The 15,274-nt window shown below is 37.0% G+C and overlaps 2 pseudogenes; both read right to left on the minus strand.

The window, feature by feature from the left end:
• Positions 1–988: 988 nt before the first annotated feature.
• On the minus strand, positions 989–2,186 carry LOC123825840 (annotated as a pseudogene).
• An 11,861-nt stretch (positions 2,187–14,047) lies between these two features.
• On the minus strand, positions 14,048–14,910 carry LOC123825849 (annotated as a pseudogene).
• Between the last annotated feature and the right edge of the window lie 364 nt (positions 14,911–15,274).

A 15,274-nucleotide genomic window follows, 5' to 3' on the forward strand; every position in this document is an offset into this window, starting at 1 on the left:
GGGAGGGGTGCTCTGTAGTATGTACAGTTGTATAGAACAACAATTATTTACAATAATACTGGAATAACAATAATATGATAAGAAATATATGACCTGAATAAAAAGAATAGAAAGTAAAAGATCAAAAGTAGTGTGTTATTGGAATATGAGTGAAGTGAAAGAAGAAAAATTAAAATGCAATATGAGAGAACAAAGAAAACCAGTCAAAGAATGCAATTAAACAAAGAAAACTAAACAGAGGAAAAACAAAAAATATATAATTAACTTAAAGAAATAAAAATATATTGCCCTGGCTGGCATAGCTTAGTGGATTGAGCACGGGCTGTGAACCAAAGTGTCACAGGTTCGATTCCCAGTCAGGCCTGGGTTACATGCCTGGGTTACAGGCCATCACCCCCAGCAACCACACATTGATGTCTGTCTGTCTGTCTCTGTCTCTCTCTCCCTTCCCTCTCTAAAAATAAACAAATTAAATCTTTAAAAAAATAAATAAAAATATAAAAAATAACAATAAAAATAAACAATAAAAATAAAATGTAAGTTGTATAGGATAGCAAAGTGAAATTTGTCTTAATTTTCAGTTGTTGGCATTAGCCTTGTGATCCCTCTCTGGAATCCGTCTTTGATTTTTTTTTAAGCTAAAGAAATACCACAGTTAATTGAAGACTACAAATATTTTTGTTACAAGTTGAAACTACATGCTTTCCACAAAACAAAAGCAACAGCAGGTGTGTGCATTGATGCTTTGAAGCTGCACTGCTTGAACTGGAAATGGGTAAGACAGGGTCAGACACATGAGGGAGAGGGAAATGGGGGAAAGACAAGTTCAAAGCCCAGAAGGTATCCACCAACTCATTTCCCCAAGCCACACAGGCTATGCCCCCAGCTCAGCAGGCTCTCCTCAGTGGTCTGCTTTCTGAAAGAAGACTTCAGTGCAAATCTATACACACACACACACACAAAACATAGCCCCCAGCCTTGGGCCAAATTAGCTCTCTGCTGTCCAGAAATGCTTTTAAAAAGGTGGATATTTTCTTCCAGTGTTGCATCCATGAGACCCATATTCACCTGGCTGTTGAAAAGGAGTGGCTGATGCATTCACACTGACATTCACACCATGCTGCTTGGAAAAGGTAGGAGACACAGGGAACACAGCAAACCCATATTGGAAGGTGCTGGGGAGGCCTGGAACCCCTGTGTAGTATGGCAGGCTGTTGTAACTGTAGCCAGGAGGCAGTGCTGGGTTCAGGAATGTCTGCTGCATGGTGTGATGAGTCTGTATCTGTTTCTGTTGGCGTTGGGCCAAGGTTGTGGCTGGGGCTGAGAAGGAGGCATCTCCATGGCCGAACTTTGTGAAGTCACCAGAATAAGGGTTGCTGGCCAGGCTACCATCCCTCCCAGTCAGTGGCATAGTGGGTATGGGAAATGGGATGCTTTAGTAATCCAACAGAAACCTTGTCTGAAGCATCTGCAAGTCATTATAACCATAAACTTGTGGCAGGTAGGCATGTAACAGCCCTGGAGCCATAATATATGAGTTAGGCAACAATGGTGGGGCCCCAGGAGGGAGATTAAGAGGAGCTTTTCCTGAAGTTGTCACAACTGAGCTTTGAGTCAAGGCTGTGATGGTGGAGTTGCTGCCTAGGCTGAGCCCAGGCTACTGCTACTATTGAGACTTGAGGAGACACTGATCACTGGGGGAGGTGCAGAGACTATGTTGGACATGGTAGAGAAAGTGCTGGAGGAAGAATGAAGATTCACCTCACTCTCCATGCCTGTGTGCAAAAGAGTGGATGTTGAAGTGTGCCCAGAAGATGTCAATGATGAAAAGGTATTCTGCTGAGTAGGTAACGTGCTGCTGTGTTGTGTGGTAGTAGTATTTGGAATCTCCTCACTATGGCTCAAGCCACTCAAGAAAGATGAGTGCTGATTGGTTGTCATCAATAAGGAAGCTGCAGATACCGTTTCACTGAGAGGAGGGATACTAGAAGTAGAAGGTGAGTCAGATTTCATTGCAGAGCCTGTAGCACCTTCAACAGATTGTGTGGTCTGTAACTGCGTGGCCTGCACAGAACTGCACAGCCATTCTTTGCCTGAGTCAGGTCCTTTTGGGGAGATGAAGAGATGGAGATGGGGTACTACCCAGTCTGTGTGGATCTCTGTTCATATAGAAGGCCCTGAGAATTGTTTTGGAGGTATAGGTTGGGTTAATTTCCAAATATTTGATGTTTCTGCTTATTATGTTTCTGTTATTGACTTTTAAAAAAGATTTTATTTACTTATTTTTAGAGAGAAGGGAAGGGAGGAGAAAGAGACAGTGAGAAGCAGTGTGTAGTTGCCTCTCACACACCCTCTCCTGGGGGCCTGGCCCACAACCCTGGCATGTGCCCTGAATGGAAATCGAATCAGAGACCCTTTGGTTTGCAGAGCAGCACTCAATCCACAGAGCCACACCAGCCAGGGCCTGTTATTGATTTTTAATTTAATTCTGTTATAATGTGAAAACACAGTATCTATGATTTCTATGCTCTTAAATTTTTCAGCAGTTTATTTTGGCCCCGAGTATTGTCCATGTTGTGGAATAGTGCTATTGTAAAAAATGAGCATTCTGTTGTTATTGGGTTAAGTGTTTTCTACATGTCAATTAAGTCAGGTTGGTTGATTATTCAGGTGTCTGTACTTGTATTGATTTCCTGTCCATTTGTTTGATCATTTATTGAAAGATAAGTTTTGATTTCTCCAGCTATAATTGTACAATCATCTATTTCTTCTTTTGAACATATCAGGTTTTCCCTCTTTTATCGAAGCTCAGTTGTTAGGTTATACTCATTTTTTATTGTTACCTGTCTGGATTATTTTTCTTGAAAAGTTTATATTGTTATCATTAGTTAATTTATCACGTATTACTGATAATATTCCTTGTCTAAATTCTACTTCATCTGAAATCAATATAGCTACACTGCCCAGCTTTTATTTAGTGTTTTCATGTTGTATATTTTTTCATACTTTTACTTCTAACCGATCTACATATCTGTGTTTAAATTAGGATTCTTGTAAAGTACATATGGCTGGATCTATGACAGTCTGTTTCTTAAAATTGGTTTATTTAGTCACATTTGAAATGAGTATTTATAATGCTGGATTAAAATTATCATTTATGATCTTGCTGTTTTCAATTTCTTCCATGTATCTCTGTCTATTCTTTTTTAAAATGTCTTCTCTGGGTTTATTTGAGCCTTTTTAAAATTATTATTCCATTTTATTATTTCTCATTCAAGTGCTTATACTTCAACATTTTATTTAGTCATAATCTAGGGTTTATAATATACATTTGAAAATAATTCAAGTCAGTCCTCAAATAATGGTATATAATTCACATGCTGTAGAGGAATTTATGTAATAGTATATTCTCAATCCCTGGTTACTATCTTTTGTGCTGTTGTTGTCATATACTTTATTTTTATGTAAATTATCAGTATTGAATACATTGATACAATTATTTAAACATTAAATTTCCTTTTACAGCAATTAAAATTAAAAAATAGTTTATTTGAACTCACATTTCCCATTCTGACACTGTTCATTTATTTGTATAGATATGAGTTTCTGACTTTTAATATATTTCTTCTGACTGAAGAGCTTCTTCTACCATTTCTTACATATATGGACTGCTGGTAATGAGGTTGGACTACTGCCAACCCTGTTCTCCCTGCTTCTGCTGTTCTCAGGGTTCCAAACTTATTCTGCTTTTCCACTTAGCCTTTAGCAGTTCATTTGATATTTCTAGCTGAATTTTCTTTTTTTAAAGATTGTATTTATTTATTTTTAGAGAGGAAAGGGAGGGAGAAAGAGAGAAACACCAATGTGTGGTTGCTGGGGACTGTGGCCTGCAACCCAGGCATGTGCCCTGACTGGGAATCGAACCTGAGACACTTAGCTGAATTTTCTAATTGGCTTGTTTGGCATGTGATGACATCTGCCCCAGGTATGAAAAAGCTTAAGTTCTGTTTCTCCCTGCTGGCACCTGTCTCTTTGAAGATTTCTTATTAGCTATTTGATCTGTGGCCTTAGTACTTTAAGAGGTTCAAGAAAAGTCATTAATTGGCAGCTGTCCAGCATTTTTCTTGTTGCAAGGGTGAGTTGACACTTTCTAGCTCTCTACATCTCCTGGCTGATCTGGAAATTCAAATATCTTTTTTTTTAATTCCTACGTTTTGTATTTTTTCAAACATTTTGACCTTTTAAAATGCTGCTCTGCATTTCATTACTGTTAATATTCCTTCTTTTATCTATAACAAGCCTAAATGTATCTTTTTAATGGTGTCTTTTAAATTTGTCTATATTGTTTCATTTTTTAAATTTAATCTTTATTGTATTTTTTTCTGTTAACATTTAGTTTCCTTATACCCCCCCACTAATCACCACACTGTAGTCCATGTCCATGAGTCTTTTCTCCTTTTTGCTTAATCCTCCACCCTCTAATCTACCCCCTCCAACAGCTGTCATCTGCTCTCTATAAGTCTATCTCTATTTGCTTGCTCAGTTCGTTCATTAGATTCCACATGTGAGTAAAATCAGATGGTATTTGTCTTTCTCTGACTGGCTTATTTCACTTAGCATAATGTTCTCTAGGTCTATCCATACTGTTGTAAAGGGTAGAATTTTCTCCTTTATGGCCAAGTAGAGTTCCTTTGTGTAAATGTCCCATCGTTGTTTTACCCACTCATCTGTTGATGGACACTTGGGCTGCTTTCATATCTTGGCAATTGTAAATGACACCACAGTGAACATAGGAGTGCTTATGTTTTTTGGAATTAGTGTTTTGGCTTCAGATATATTTCCAGAAGTAACATCTCTGGGTCAAAACACAGATTCATTTTTATTTTATTTTATTATTTTTTAAAATATTTTTATTGTTGTTCAAGTACAGCTTTCTGTCTTCCCCCCAGCCCTCCCCACCTCTCTCCCATTTCCATTCCCCCTTGTTATTGTACACGTGTCCTTTAAAATTGTCCCTGTAAACCCTTCCCCTTTTCCCCTGAAATTCCCTCCCCTCTTACCTCTGGTCACTGTCAGCCTGTTCTCAATTTCAGTGTTTTTAGTTATATTTTGCTTGCTTGTTTGTTTTGCGGTTTAGATTCCTGTTAAAGGTGAGATCATATGGTATTTGTCTTTCACCACCTGGTTTATTTCACTTAGCATAATGCTTTCCAGTTGCATCCATGCTGTTGCAAAGGACAGGAGATCCTTCTTTCTTTCCGCTGCATAGAATTCCATTGTGTAAATGTACCATAGTTTTTTGATCCATTCATTTACTGATGGGCACTTAGGTTGCTTCCAGCACTTGGCTATTGTAAATTGTGTTCATATGAACATTGGGGTGTATAGGTTCTCTGGGATTGGTGTTTCAGGGTTCTTCAGATATAATCCTAGCAGTGGAATTGCCAGGTCAAAAGGCAGATCCATTTTCATTTTTTTGAGGAAATTCCATAACTGTTTTCCACAGTCATAGCACCAGTGTGCAATCCCACCAACAGTGCACTAGGGTTCCCTTTTCTCCACAACCTCTGCAACACTTGTTGTTTGTTGCTTTGTTTATGATGGCCATTCTCAATGGTGTGAAATGGTATCTCATTGTAGTTTTAATTTGCATCTCTCTGCTAGCTAGTGATACTGAGCATCTTATCATGTAAGACAGATCCATTTTTAATTTTTGAGATAATCCCATACTGCTTTCTATGATGGCTGCACCAATCTGCATTTCCACCAACAGTGCAAAAAGATTCTCCTTTTTCCACATTCTTGTGAGCACTTGTGGTTTTTTGATTTATTGATGATAGTATTCTGAGAGATGTAAGATGACATCTCATTGTGGTTTTAATTGGCATTTTTCTGATGATTAGTGTCCCTGAGCATTTTTTCATATGTCTGTTGGACATCTGTATATTCTTTTTGGGGAAGTGTCTCTTCATGTCCTTTGCCTATTTTTTAATTGGGTTCTTTGTTTTTGTGATGATTTCCTTTACTGTGCAAAGACTTTTTAGTTTGATGTAATTTCATTTGTTTATTTTTTTCTTTTGTTTCCCTTGCCTGGGGAGATATATCCAATAAAAAATTGCTATGAGCAATGTCTGAGGTTTCACTGCCTATGTTTTCTTCTTGGATTTTTATGGTTTTGGGTCTAACATTTAACTCTTTGATCCATTTGAATTTATTCTTGTGTGTGGTGTAAGGAGGCTATCTAGCTTCACTTTTATGCATGTATCTGTCTAATTTTCCTGACACCATATATTGAACAAATGATCTTTAGCTCACTGTATGTGCTTGCTTCCTCTGTTGAATATTAATTGAGTATAAAGGTATGGATTTATTTCTGGGCTATTTTGTTCTATTGATCTATGTGTCTGTTTTTATGCCAGTACCAAGCTGTCTTGATTACTGTGGCCTTGTGGTATAGTTTGATAATTAGGTAGTGTGAGTTTGTTCTTCTTTTGTTCCTATCTTTGTTCTTCTTTCTCAGGATCATTGTTGCTATGTGGTTACATATAAATTTTTAAAATACTTGTTTTAGTTCCATGAAATATGTTATTGGAATCTTGATAGAAATTACATTGCATCTAAAGATTGCTTCAGGTGGTACAGAAATTTTAATGATGATAATTCATTCTATCCAAGAACACAGTATGTGCTGCCACTTATTTGTATCTTCTTTAATTTCTTCCTACAGTGTCTTGTAATTTTCTGAGTACAGAAAAATTTTACATCCTTGGTTAGATTTATTCCTAGGTATTATATTCATTTTGAAGCAATTGTGAATGAGATTGTTTTCTTAAATTCCCTTTCTGTTAGTTCATTATTGGCATGTAAACATGCAACTGATTTCTGCATATTAATTTTGCATCCTGTTGTATTGCTAAATTCATTTATCAATTCTAGTAGTTTCTTGGTATAACTTTTTGTGTTCTCTACATACAGTATCATGTCACCTTCAGATAAAGACAATTTTACTCTTTCTTTCCAATTTGGATGCCTTTAATTTCTTCTTGTCTGGTTTCTGTGATCAGGATTTCCAATACTATGTTGAATAAGAGAGGGGAAAGTGGACATCCCAGTCTTGTTCCTGATCTTAAGGGGAATGCATGTAGTGTTTGCCCATTGAGTATGATGCTGGGAGTGGGTTTGCCATATATGGCCACTATTATGTTTAGGAATGTCCCCTCTATTCCCACTTACTGAGAGGGTTTTTTTTTTTTGTCATAAATGGGTACTGAATTTTATGAAAAGCATTTTCTGCATCTATTGATATGATCATTTTGTTTATGTGGTGAATCACATTTATTGTTTTGTGAATGCTGTACCAACCTTGCGTTCCAAGAATAAGTTCCACTTGATCATGGTGTATAATCTTTGTGATGCATTGCTCTATTTGATTTGCTAATGTTTCGTTGAAGATTTTAGCATCGATGTTCATCAGGGATATTGGCCTATGATTTTCTTTCTTTGTAATGTCTTTATCTGGTTTTGGAATTAGGATAATGCTGGCCTAGTAAATGAGAATGGGAGCCTTCCCTCCTCTTAAATTTTTTGAAATAGTTTCAGAAGGAGAGCTATCAATTCTCCTTGGAATGTTTGGTAAGATTCACCTGTGAAACCATCTGCTCCAGGGCATTTGTTTGTTGGGAGTTTTTTTGACTACTGCTTCAATTTCACTAGTTGTAATCTATTCAGATTCCTATATTCTTCCTGATTTTTTTTTTGGAAGACTGTATGTTCCTAGGAATTTATCCATTTCATCCAGGTTGTCCAATTTGTTGGCATAAAATTGTCTATAATATTTTCTTACAATCCTTTGTACTTCTTTGGTGTCAACGAAGTACTATTTCTCCTCTTTCACCTCCGATTTTATTTATTTGGGTCCTTTCTCTTTTTTTCTTGATGAGTCTGGTTGAAGGTGTGCCAAGTTTGGTTATCTTTTCAAAGAACCAGCTCTTGGATTCATTGACATTTTGTATAATTTTTTAGACTATATTTCATTTATTTCTGCTCTGATCTTTATCATTTCCTTTCTTCTCACTTTGGACTTTGTTATTCTTGTTTCAAGTTCCTTTAAGTATGAAGTTAGATTGTTTAGTTGAGTCTTTTGTTTTTTTTTTCTTTTCTTCTTTCTTTTCTTTTTTGTGATAAGGCTCTAATGCTATGAGTTTCCCCCTTAGGATAGCTTCCCCAGTGTCCCACAAGTTTTGGATTGTTGTGTCATTTTCCTTGTTTCAAGGTATCTTTTGATTTCCTCCTCGATCTTGTTGTTGACCCATTCATTGTTTAATAACATTATTTAGCTTCCATGTCTTTGTGTGTTTTTCAGTGTTCCTATGATTGATTTAAGGTTCATAGCATTGTGGTTAAGAAGATGTTTGATATGGTTTCAATCTTCTTAAATTTATTGAGACATGTTTTGTGTCCTAATGGGGCCCCAGAAAATATTCCATGTGCCCTTGAAAAGTATGTATATTCCACTGCTATGGATTGAAATGATCTGAAGAAATTACTCAATCCATTTGATCTAGTATACATTTAAGGCTGCTCTCTCCTTGTTAATTTTTCTGCCTGGAAGGTCTATCCATTGAAGTCAATGAGTGTTAAAATCCTTGACTATGACTGAATTTCTGTCAATCTTTCCCTTTGTGTCCATAAAGATTAGCTTTACATATTTAGATACTTCTATGATGGGTGTGTAAATATTTACTAGCATTATATCCCCTTGTTGGATTATTTCCTTTACTGTTACGTAGTTACCTTCCTCGTCTCTTACTATATATAGCCTTGATTTTAAAGTCTATTTTGTCAGATATAGTACTGCTATTCCAGATTTTTTCTTTTCCATTTGTATGAAATATCTTTTTCCAACTCTTTACTTTTAGTCTGTGTATCTTTCAAATTGAGATGGGTCTCTTGGAGGCAGCATATATATGGGTCTTGATTACTTATCCGTTCAGCTACCCTGTCTTTTGGTTGGAGCATTTAAGCCACTTACATTCAGGTGATTATTGATAGACATATGTGTCATGCCATGTTATTGTTAGACTGTTTTTCTCTGGTTTGCCTTTCTTTCTTTCTTTTCTTCTTCTTTATTTCTTTTTTTGCCCCTTCCTTCCTTTTTTCTTTCCTTTCCTCCTTCTTAAAGCAAGCCCTTTAACATTTGTTGCAGGACCAGTTTGGTGTTAACAAACTACTTTAGCTTTTTCTTGTCTGGGAAGCTCCTTATTTCTCCTTCAATTTCAAACAATAGCCTTGCTGGGTAAAATAGACTTGGTTGTAGGTCCTTGCTTTTCATCACCTTAGATGTTTCATGCCACTCCCTTCTGGCCTGAAATGTTTCTATCAAGCAATCAGATGCCAGTCTAATTGGAGCTCCCTTGTAAGTAACTGCCTGCTTTTCTCTTGCAGCTTTCAAAAATCTCTCTTTGTCTTAAGCCTTGTCATTTTATTTATGATGGGTCTCAGTGTAGGCTTCTTTCCAGCTAGTGTCCGGTTGTTAATTCAGGAATCTTTTTCTGTAATTTAGTTGTAATTTCATTTTGGTCCTAGGAGGAGGTCAGTGTAGCTTCCACTTACTCCTCTACCAACTTATGTCTTTCACACAACATTTTTCTCATTTCATACTTCTCATATTATGATTTGTATACATTTGATATTACATTATTATATTTGTCTGACTGTAAGCCTCTTTAAGCTGAAGGCTGAGGATTGCTTCATTTTTAATACCTTGTAGCCCACCAAAGATACTGTACAAAGTTCATGTTAAGCAAAAATTTTTTTCATTGGGTCCTCTCCCTTTTTTTCTTGATGAGTCTCCTTCAAGGTTTTTCAATTTTGTTTATCTTTTCAAAGATCTAGCTCCTGGATTTATTAATCTTTAGAATTGTACTTTTAGTATCTATGTTATTGAATTCTGCTCTGATCTTGGTTATTTTCTTCCTTCTACTTGCTCTGGGCTGTCTTTGTTGTTGTTCTTCAAGTTCTTGTAGGTATAGGGTTAGACTGGTTATTTGAAATGTTTCTATTTTTTTAAGTAGGCATGTATCGCTATGAACTTCCCTCTGAGGGCTGCTTTTGCTGTGTTCCATAAGTTTTGGATTGTTGTGAGTTCATTTTCATTTGTTTCCAGAAACTTTTGATTTCTTTCTTGATCCATTCATTGTTTAATAGCATGCTCTTCAAACTCCATGAGTCTGAGTGGTTTTGAGTTTTTTCCTTGAGGTTGGTTTCTAGTTTCAGTCCCTCACGGTCAGAGAAAATGCTTGATTATGTATTCAATTTTCTTGAATTTGCTATGATTTGTTTTGTGTCCTATCCTGTGATCTATCTTTGAAAATGTTTCATGTGCATTTCAAAAGAATGTGTATTTTGCTTCTTTGGGATGAAAGGCTCTCTATATATATCAGTTAAGTTCATTTGATCTAAGACATTATTCAATGCCACAATATCTTTGTTTATATTTTGTGTGGAAATTATAGGGTACCAATACACCTGGCAGTGGCAAATGTAGCCCAGCCCTATTGGAAAACTGGCAGGAGCGAGTCAGCACACAAGAGCCAAACCCATGGATCAGCTTTCCCATGGGAAACCAGATATGCTGCTTTGAGGCTTGCTTTTGCTAAAACTCCCTTACCCTAAGTTGAAGCTGAAAATGTTTACTGCATATCTTTAAAGTAACTTCCTAAAGTCTGTGCTAATTCTCCCAAGGACAGAGTGTAACCAGACCATCCACTCTTATTGTTCCCTTGCGTTTGCAACATTTTTCTTTGTTAATCTGTAAAAAGTAATCACACAAGGCAATGCTGAGCATGATGAATGACAACCTCCTTTGATATATGATATTAGAAAGCAATAAAAATCTGTCTAGTCAAGGGTTGAAGTACTCTCTCTCTCTCTCTCGGAAAGTAGCCATGCTGTCCCTTTTTGTCCACAGGACTTCAGTAGGATGTGTAAACTTGTTCATTGCATCCACAACACCATGGACACCACTGGCTGGAGTCTGCATCAGAAGATCTATCCATTTTCGACAGTAGGGCGTTGAAATCCCCTACTATAATTGTGTTGCTGTCAATATCTTTCTTGAAGTCATACAAGATTTTCTTTATGTATTTGGGTGCTCCTATGTTGGATGCATGTATATTTAAAATGTTTATAGCCCTTTTTTGAAGTCTATTTCTTCTTATATGAATATTGCTACCTGGCTTTTTATTCCTGTCTGTTTGCTTGGACTATTTGGTTCCAGCTCTTTGCTTTCAGTCTGTGTAGGTCTTTTGTGCTGAAGTGGGTCTCTTGTAGGCAGCATATATGTGGGTCATGATTTCTTATCCACTCAGCTATTCTATATCTTGTGACTGGAGTATTTAATCTGTTTACCTTTAAGGTTATTATTGATAGGTATTCATTGCCATTTTTTCATACCTGTGTTCCTCTCTCACATACTCTTTTCCTTCCTTTTCTTAAAGGAGACTTTTTAGCATCTTTTGCAGAGATGGTTTGGTGGAGGTGTATTCTTTTAGACTTCTTTTATCTGGGAAGCTCCTTATTTGGCCTTCCACCTTAATTGAGAGCCTTGCTGGGTAGAATAATCTTGGTTGCAGGTGTCTGGTTTTCAGTATTTGGAATATTTTTGCCATTCTCTTTTGGCTTGAAGTATTTTCATTGAGAAGCCACCTGGTAGCCTTATTGGGGCTCCCTTATATGTTACTTTCTGTTTCTCCCTTGCTGCCCTTAAGATTCTCTCTTTGTTTTGGAATTTTGCCATTTTAACTATTATGTCTTTAAGTGGGCCTCTTTGGGTTTCTCCTGATTGGGACTGTCTGTGTTTTCTGGATTTGTGTCACTTTTTCTCTCATCAAATTAGGGAAATTTTCCATCATTACTTTTCCAAACAGGTTTTCTATCCCTTGCTCTTCTTCTTCTCCTTCTGGTATCCCTCTTATATGGATATTGTTATGTTTCATGTTGTCTTATAGCTCCCTTACCACCTGTTCATTCTTTCTGAGTCTCTTCTTTTTCTTGCTCTATCTGGGTATTTTTTTCTACCTTGTCCTCCACCTCACTGTTCAATCCTCTGCTTCATCCAGCTTGCTTTTAATTCTTTCTAATGTCTTTTTTATTTCTGAGATTTTATTGTTCATTTCTTCCTGGATTTTGTTTATAGTTTCTATTCCTTTTTCCTGCTGATGTAGTTCTCACTCAGTTCCTTGTACTTGTCTGTGAGTTCCTTGAGCATTTCTATAACCATGATTTTGAATTTTATATCTGATAGTTTGGTTACCTCCATTTTTTTTGTATTTTTTTATTTATCCAGGTTTGCTTTCTTTTTCTGTTTTAATTGTTGTTCAAGTACAGTTTTCTGCTTTTTACTCACATCACATTTCATTTAGCTGTTTTAGTGGGGAGTTTTCCATTCCTTTTGATTGCATGTTCTTTTTTTGTCTCCTCATTTTATGTGACTCTTTCTGTTTGTTTCTGAACTTCCTGATGTCTTGCTTTGCTAGTTGTCTTTGTAGGGTGAAATTCTATGGTAGGAATTCTATGAGGTTCAGTGGTGTGGTCTCTTTGATCTCCTTGTCTGAATGCTCTAGGTTTTCATTTTCTTCTGTTAGTGTGGGCTCTCTAGTTGTACTTGGGTTTTTACCTTTTTGTGGTTCCTTTGTTGGTGGTTTTTCTCCTCCAGCAGGTATACTGAGGTTCGCAGCTCCCACCTATTTTTGTATGTCATCAGTGACAGGAATAGGCAAAATGGATTAAGACAGCAGGAATGTATTTTATGGGATTTAAAGTGCCAGCAAGTAGAGAAGAGATAGGAAATCCTTTGGAAAAGTGTAGCATTAACTGTGATATTTCACCCAACTAGCCATTTTTTATAAAAGGTGAAAGAGAGATAAGACTCTTGTTAGAGGGGAGAACGGTTGTGAACTGAATCCAGAAAACAGAGCACTTGTGCAAGGTTGGATGATGAGATGCAGTGAGAGTAAAGGATAGAAAGTAGGCAGAGTGTGAGAGAGAATAGAGTTAACCACAACAGTAATAATGCTCAGGATTGAAGTGAAGTGGGCTAAGATCATGGAGGCTTGTTGTGTAGTATGTACAATTATATGGAACAACAATTACTTACAATAGTACCGGAAAGACAATAATCTGACAAGAAATATATGATTTGGATAACCAGAATACAAAGTACCCGATCAAGATTTGTATGATATTGGAACACAGGTGAAGTGAAAGAAGGAAAATTAAAATACAATAAAGACAGTATAAGGAAAACCAGTCAAATAATGCAATTAAGCAGAGAAATAAATGAGGAAAACTGCAAGATTCTGCTGATTCTTTCATTGAGTGGCAGAGCTCAAGTCATCATTAGGAGAAAATTTGTTTTAAAGTGTCATCTTAAATTGCAAGGATGGCCGTTAACATCACAATTAAACATGCCAAAGGAGAAGCAATGTTGTCAAAATGCCCACTTAACCCGCTCAAACATCTCAAACCCACCCTTTGCTGACCTTCTATAACCCCCCTTTTTAAAAGCTTTTCTTTCTTTTTTTAAATAAGAGAAAGAAGACAGATACATGTTGGTAAATGCTAACTGTCCACATTCACATAGAGACACAGTGTAATCTCTGAGCCCAATATACAGAGAAAAGAGGAAAAAAGCTAGAATACTATGCACTACTATACAGGGGCCAATCATCCTCTGGGTTCCAGCAAAGCTAAAGAAGCAAAACATTTTTCTTTTTTTCCCACTGGGCACAGTGGTGTTGATTCCATAAGGTTTTTGTCAAGATAGGAAAGGATAAAAATGAATTTGGAAGAGAAAGGGGCAGAGGTTATTTTCCCACTGTATTCTGCTCAAGGTACATCCCCCCAAATAAGGTGAGAACCATGGTGTAAAGGAGAGAAAAGAGACCTCAGAAACAGAGAGACTGAGCACAAGAGGGGGGAAGAAAGACTGAAACTTGTTCCCAGGGACTGGAGATAATTTAAAAATTTGGAGTCCATCAGTGTTCCATTAGTCGTCTTCTCCTTCTTCTTCTCCTTCTCCCTCATCATCATCTTCATCTTCTTCACCTTCATCTTCATCCCCTTCTTCATCAATATCTTCCAACCCTTCCTCCTCTTCATCATCATAATCATCATCTTCTTCTCCTTCTCCTTGTTTGTCATCCATATCAGGGACCAAGAAGTACTCCAATGGATTTGGCCAAATATTGTCTTTAATGACTTCTACTAACTCATCTGCACCTGCATCAGAATGGTCAGTAAACCAGGTAAAAAAGCTTCCAGTTCCTCATGCTGCCTCTTCCTGCTGGCTTTATTCTGTATTTGACTTGAACGTTTTTTCAAGTCCTTTCCAGATTTTCATTTGATTTCAGGGGATTTTGAAGATGTATCACCACTCTTGTTCAGATGAAATTCTTTGGAGAGAACTTTATTTTTTAAATAGGGATTTTCATCAAAATAATCTATTCTGTAACCTCATTTAATATCTTCAAATTCTGTCATTTCAACTCTTGTCAAATAATGCAGCGCCTTTTCATCCTCTTCCCTAAGCAGTGCAGACACTTGTGGATGGTTGGCAAATGTTGTTACCCCAAAATTTGGAATTTTGGTAATCCATTCTGACCTCTTCGAAAAAGATAGTTGGCAGAGTTTATTATATTTCTGTTCTACTTTCAAAATCTCCTCCCTGGCTTTTTCATTAAGTCTGTCTATTTCATTTTGTACTTCATCAATATGTTCAATTGCATCTAGCTGTTCTGTTTCTCCCTTTGGCAAATCCAGAGCAGTTGACTTCTTCTCTGGCTTAGGGGCAGGAGGAGGTCTCAGTTTCTTCATTAGGGATGGGAGTGAAGATAGGCATTTTGGAGCCATGCTGTGAGATAAGTTGGAGAATATGACTGAGGCGAAGTTGCACTGCTGGAAAAAGCTCTGCAAAATCTCATATTGGTTTTAATGCTTGGGGAAAAGGCACATTCTATTTGGTTTTCTCCTCAGTGCTGAAAATCTCTTTCTCACTTTCTTTTTCTTTAGATGGAACACACAAGATTTTTCAAATATGACCTTAGAATGTGAAATCCAGAAAGCAAACCATTCTATCTGGCAGAACCTGTGCTTTTTAATATACTTGACTGGTTCTTGACAGTTGAAGCAGTAGAGGGCAGGATTGTGCAGAGGAAAAATCAGAGGCCCATCAACCAAAAGCCTAGACCTGGTCCCATTCCCGCTGGAAAACTTT

The sequence above is a fragment of the Phyllostomus hastatus genome, unplaced genomic scaffold (genome assembly GCF_019186645.2).
Source record: "Phyllostomus hastatus isolate PE091 unplaced genomic scaffold, TTU_PhHast_1.1 phas_contig_65, whole genome shotgun sequence".
Taxonomy (NCBI): domain Eukaryota; kingdom Metazoa; phylum Chordata; class Mammalia; order Chiroptera; family Phyllostomidae; genus Phyllostomus; species Phyllostomus hastatus.